Raw genomic sequence first — 5,948 nt, 5'->3', positions numbered from 1 at the left:
TTATCGAGTCTATTATTATCAGCCAACTTTATATACTTTATCTTGGAACCTCACAACTTTCCTTCTTATGGCTGCTGTAGAACTGCTGTAGAGGATGGAGAAAGAGGCTTTGGGAGGGTGAGTGACCGGCTGCAGTGGTGAGAGGACAGCAGCCATTCAGCTGGCCTTGACCCATTGCCCTCGGTCTGCTGTGCACCTGCCTCCCCCAAGGGACTTTAATGAGATTGCGGCCTTTGAATCAGGTATTAGAGGACTTAAGAACTAAGAGAGGAAATGATCTCTCTCTTCATGAAGTTCTTCAGATCATGCAAAACATCCAAAAGTGTGTAGGCAATTTGGCTGAAGGGGAACAAAACCATAAAATGCCAGGAGTGTTAGGGTTGTTCAGAGGTCATGTGCTGCCCTGCTTTAGATAGGGTTGGGCACTATTTTGAGACTTCCATAAAAACAGGTTCTGTCTTAGGTATCTCCCCTCCCCTCCCCTCCATCCATCAAGACTCTCTGGTTCATTTTCTCTCATTCAGTCTTTATGAAAGATAGAAAATGCTCTATCATTTTCTGAAGATCATTTTTTAGATCATCTTTTAATTTTCCCCTTTGCCCCTCCAAATGATGCCCCCCTTTCTTTGCCTGCCTTCGTAGCTCCTATGCATACTCGTCAGGGTCTGAGCAACCCTGTTGTTATAACTTTTAAAAAAATTGATGAGACTTCCAATCCAGCTTCCTGCTAATATTCCTGGGAAAGCAGCGGAGGGTGGCCCAAGTTCTTGGGCCTCTGCTGCCAATGGGGGAGACCTGGATGAAGCTCCTGGCTCCTGGCTTTGGATCAGCTCAGCTCTGGGCATTGAGGCCATTTGAGGAGTGAACCAGCAGCTGAAAGATCTCTTTCTGTCTCCGTCTCTCTCCAATAAATAAAATCTCAAAAAAAAAAAAAAAAAAAACACACACAAAAAAAACAAAACATTGATGAGAGAGAGAGAGTACCATCTGCTTAATCACTCCCCAGATGCCTACAGCTGGGACTGGGCTGGGTTGAAGTCAGGACCCTGGAACTCAATCTGGGTTTCTCATGTGGATGGCAGGGACCCAAGTTCTTTAGCCATCATCTGCTGCCTCCCAGGATGGGTGTTAGCAGGAAGCTGGAGTCAGAAATGGAGGTGGATACAGGACCCCATCCTGGGCGCCTGGATATGGGATGCAGGTGCAGCAGGCAGGGTCTTAGCTGCTGCACCTAATCCTGATGTTTCACACTTTTAGCTCCTTTTCCGAGGAAGGTATCCAGAGGATTAAACCCTGGATCCTTTTGTTGAAAGATGGATAAAAATCATAGGTGAGTTCAGGGACATTGGATATAACCTCTGCACTCAATGTCTCATTTTACCCATTTAATCTTTCTTTAGACACATGTGGCAAAAATACAGCCTGAGCTTGGTGTTCTTATATCAAAATAAGGGACTGCACTCTAAAGCCAGGTTTTGAATATGGGAGAAGGGAAATGATGGGCGCCTTTGACTTGTTGGGAGGCTGGGGGAATCCACAGAGCGCCCCCTGTGGCACCGGGGCTTAGATGACCCATAATGCCCTGGAGCCTTCGTGACCGGGCTAGGACTGAGAAAACAATCTTCAGGGCTCAGCAAGGCCAGCATGTAGCTGGCTTCCTTATGGCCAAGAGTGCTGAAAAGTCCGTGCACGTGCCTGCTCTTTGCGCTCGGACCAGCTGTGGGTGAGGCCCGATTTGGAGGGAGATGGGTAGGTGCTTCTCTTTCTCACTGACACTTCACGACCACATGCCTCAGAGGAAGGAGTCCCAGTAGGAAGATAGACTTGAAACGGCTTTGCAAAAAGGCGATTGCGGTTCCTGAGGGGCTGGCCCCTTCGCAATCGCGGTGGGCAGGTGTTCCGTCTTGCATCTGTGGGGCCATGGTTGCACTTTGCCTCGTGGCAGCAGACATCCACACGACAGAAGGGCGTGTGTCTCCACGGCACAGAAAAGTCCATGGGGCTGGTGCTGTGGCGCAGTGGGTTAACGCCCTGACGTGTAGCACTGGCATCCCATATGACTGCTGGTTCAAGATCTGGCTGCTCCACTTCCGATCCAGCTCTGCTATGCCCTGGGAAAGCACTAGAGGATGGTGCAAGCCCTTTGGCCCCTGCACCCACATGGGAGACCCGGAAGAAACTCCTGGCTCCGGATCAGCGCAGCTCTGGCCATTGCGGCCAATTGGGGAGTGAACCATCGGATGGAAGACCTACTTTCTCTCTGCCTAACTCTGGCTTTCAAATAAATAAATCTTTTTAATCTTCCAAGCAAAATTGTTGTCTGGATATTAAGATCATGGTGGGATGGGGCTGGTGCCATGGCTCACTAGGTTAATCCTCCGCCTGCGGTGCCAGAATCCCACATGGGTGCTGGGTTCTAGTCCTGGTTGCTCCTCTTCCAGTCCAGCTCTGCTGTGGCCCAGGAAGGCAGTGGAGGATGGCCCAAGTGTTTGGGCCCCTGCATCTGCATGGGAAACCAGGAGGAAGCACCTGGCTCCTGGCTTCCAAACTGGCACTGGTGGCGGCCATTTGGGGAGTGAACCAACGGAAGGAAGACCTTTCTGTCTCTCTCACTGTCTATAACTCTACCTGTCCAAAAAAAAAAAAAAAATAAAAATAAAAAAAATGGTGGGGAGCTACTTAATGTCAGCTCAATGAACGCCAGGCTCCCTGACTGCCATGCGCAGAGATGAACCCGACTCTTTCTGCCTCTCCCAGGTGGGGAGCATCTGGTGTGGGCACCGATTAAGAATTAACTTGAAAGCAAGGTCGCAGGATTCTGCGCCAGCCAATAGAAAGATAAGGAGAGCTGCAAAAGAAAAACCACAGGTGTAATTTAAAAATGTCCAGTAGTCGCGTTTTTTTTTTTTTAAAGGAAAAGGATAAAATTACTTGCAATTATACTTTTGCTTTCTTCAGTAAAACCAAAATATCTTTGCTTCAACATGTACCCAATTAACAAATTCCCAGCGAAGCAGTTAATATTCTCGTTTTGCTTGTCAAATGTCTGAAATGCAACGCGCACTGCACTCTTTCGGCGCCATCTCCTTCACCAAACGCTGGCCCAGAGACTTAGGAAAAGGAAATCCGGGTCGGGAAACTTCGCGGGTGCAGAAAACCCTCCTGGCACCGCCTGTGGCCACGAGTCACGAGGCATTCCGGAATTAAGCTAAAACAGGAGGAGCGCAGATTCTGGCTTCCCCAGCAGCCCGGAGCTGTTATGTCTGGGAGTCGCCCCCGCCTCCACCCCAGAGAGGCAGGACCTGGGCGCCGGGTTGGGCTTGGAGGCCCGCGCTGCCACGTGTCAGCCACAGCGCCCAGGGCAGTGTCGGCCCCGCTGGCCACGCTGGCCAAGGGGCCTGCGCCGGGAGGGCCAGGCGGAAGGCCGCGGTGCCACAGCGCCGCCCGCCGGCTACGCGGCGCCACTGCAGGCGCCGCGCCGCCGCGGCCCATCCCGCCGCTGCCAGAGTTCACGGCGAGGCCGGCCGCTCCGGTCGGTGTGGTAATTCCGGGGACCAGCCTGGGGGCAGGGTGTTGGGAGAGAGCCTGAGGAGTCTGTGGCCGCCATTTCCGGGGCTCAAGCCCGTAAGCCCGGGTAAAGCCGCTGCTGGCTCAGCAAGTTTCTTTTCCCCCTTTTTTGTTACGTTCTGGAATATTCCCTTCCGGGTCGCTTCTGCCGGTCATCTTCACCTCAGCTGGGATAATTTTCAGCCCTGCCGGAGGTAACGTTTTCACAAAACGCATGTTGTAGCTTTGGAGTCGTGTGTTCTCAAACGGTGTCACACGCACAAAAAGACAGCAAGAGGCCCCAGCGAGGATCGAACTCGCGACCCCTGGTTTACAAGACCAGTGCTCTAACCACTGAGCTATGGAGCCCGCTTGTTGCCAAGGGCGCCAGATTCCGAACATATTGGGAACGGCCCCGGTAGGCGGCGCTCGAGAATGGCCTTTCGCGCCCACCGTGAAAAGAGCACGAGACAAGTCTGCAACTTGAGGGTCCGCGGGACAGCTCAGACTCGCGTGTGGTGACGAGTGTACTCCAAGTTCCCCGCAGTGCTGAGGGGAGGAGGCGACGTGGGGAGCCTTCGAGGGATGCGCTCAGGTTGCACGCAGAAGCGGCTCCCGCCCCGTTCCTGAGACGCGCGGTGTCGGGTTCGGGTCTTCCAGGGAAGTTAGGGCCGCGTCTCAGCTGAGGACGAGCGAGGGCGTCGGCGGCACGCTGGTCGCCCGAGCGAAAGGCGCTGGGCCAGGGAGCCGAGCTCGGCCTGCCCTCTGCTGGCGGCGGGGCCCGCGGCTCACCCCGTTGCTGCGTGAACCCCGCGAACCGCCGCCGCCGGGCGCGGCCGGGCCGCAGCAGCCGCCCCGCAGCCCGGCCGGGCCCCGCGGCCTGCCTCGCCGCCTGCTGTCGCGCGCCTCGCGAGCCCTTGCGCGCCCTCTGCCCGGTCCTGCGCCGTCGACCTCTCACCACCTCCTTTCACTCGGGATAAGGCGCTTATAGCAGTGAGCGTCCTCTATCTCGCCCTTCGCCTTAGAACATCATGCTTGTGTGTTTTTCAATCAGTTTCCTTTCCTGCCGTATTCCCAGCGCGCGGGCTAGCGCCGGACGCAGTAGATGCTCAACAAACCCCGAGCGGCGTGGCACGGAGGTTGACGTTAACTCTGGACGGCAGGCGACTTCCCAGCGTTCTCGCTCACCTCTCCTTCCACTGCCTCCGGGGCGCAGGTAGGGATTTGGCCTCCTGTCTCTGCTGCGCCTCGCCTGCCTGGTTCTCCTCCGGTGACGCAGGATGAAAGGCCGGCTCCCCAGTCCCCTTGGTATTTTTTTTTTCCGCCAGCGTTTCCCCCATCTCACGCTGACCCAAAGGCATCTTCGCATCTCATCTCGCACGGCGCCTTCTGCCTGCATTGTCTCAGCCTAATGTCGGAGTCTCGTGTGGTCTTGGCGTGAGCCGTCGGAGCTGGCCGAAGCCCACCTCAGAGGGGACACTGAGGAGTGTGTCGGTTTGCCACGACTACCACAACCAAGTGTCACACGCTGCGTGGCTCAACAACAGAAGCGCGCCGTCTCCCAGTTCTGGGTCTGAGTGTTGGTTCCGCCTGAGGCCAGGGAAGGGGTCTGCCCCCTGGCTTGTAGGTGACCATCTGCCCCCCGTGTCTCTCCACATCCTCTTCCCTCTGTGCCCATCACGATGTACAGTTCCTCCCACCCCCCTTTTTAGGGACACCAGTCATAATGGCTTGGGACTCATTCTAATGGGCTCACTTTAACCCATCACCTCTGCAAGGACTGTCGTCTCCAGGTAGGGTCACATTAGTCTTTCACATGTGAACTTGGGGGAGACAGCCCAACCCTTCACAAGGAAATGGTGCCTTCAGTTTAGGCACAAGCAGGACTAGGGCTTGGATTTTCTTCCTTCCATTACCCTGAGCTGGTGCTGTTCCCCTGTCTCCCCTCCAGCGAGGAGATGCTTGGTTTCCTGGCAGCCGCAGGTGGGATGAGATAGACACATGGAACCCCTCCTCCTCTCAGCTCTAAGTTCTGGGCTGTAGCTCCCACCTGCTCAGTGCAGGGCCTCTCCTCCTGGGAGCACACCTCCCACTCTCAAGTCCAAAGGCAGCCTCTGGCCCAGAGCATGGGAGAGTATAAGGGCCAGAAGGGAGCTTTGGTCTCAAGGAGGGTGAGGGACCTGCACCAGGTCACGCGTGGACGGCTGGCAGCAGAAGCTGCCCTGGAGACTCACGTACTTGCCCTTCTGCGTGGGGCTTTTTTTCTTTTTCCTTTCCTATTTTGGGTGTTGGTCAAAGAAAGTTAAAAGAACAAAGCCAAACAAGCCACAGGCACACACAAAAGCAAACCAACCATCAGCGAGCCCAAAATAGAGTGTGGGAACGGGACTTTCTGCACTTGT

The 5,948-nt window shown here is 55.0% G+C and overlaps 1 non-coding gene across 1 annotated transcript; it reads right to left on the bottom strand.

The window, feature by feature from the left end:
• Nucleotides 1–3,842: 3,842 nt before the first annotated feature.
• Nucleotides 3,843–3,915, bottom strand: TRNAT-UGU (transfer RNA threonine (anticodon UGU)). The gene has a single exon. It is a non-coding gene; the product is annotated as a tRNA-Thr (tRNA).
• Nucleotides 3,916–5,948: the final 2,033 nt, after the last annotated feature.

Source organism: Oryctolagus cuniculus, chromosome 13 (genome assembly GCF_964237555.1).
Source record: "Oryctolagus cuniculus chromosome 13, mOryCun1.1, whole genome shotgun sequence".
Lineage (NCBI taxonomy): Eukaryota > Metazoa > Chordata > Mammalia > Lagomorpha > Leporidae > Oryctolagus > Oryctolagus cuniculus.
Note: the sequence above shows the minus strand (reverse complement) of the source record. Positions and strands in the feature narration are given on the sequence as shown.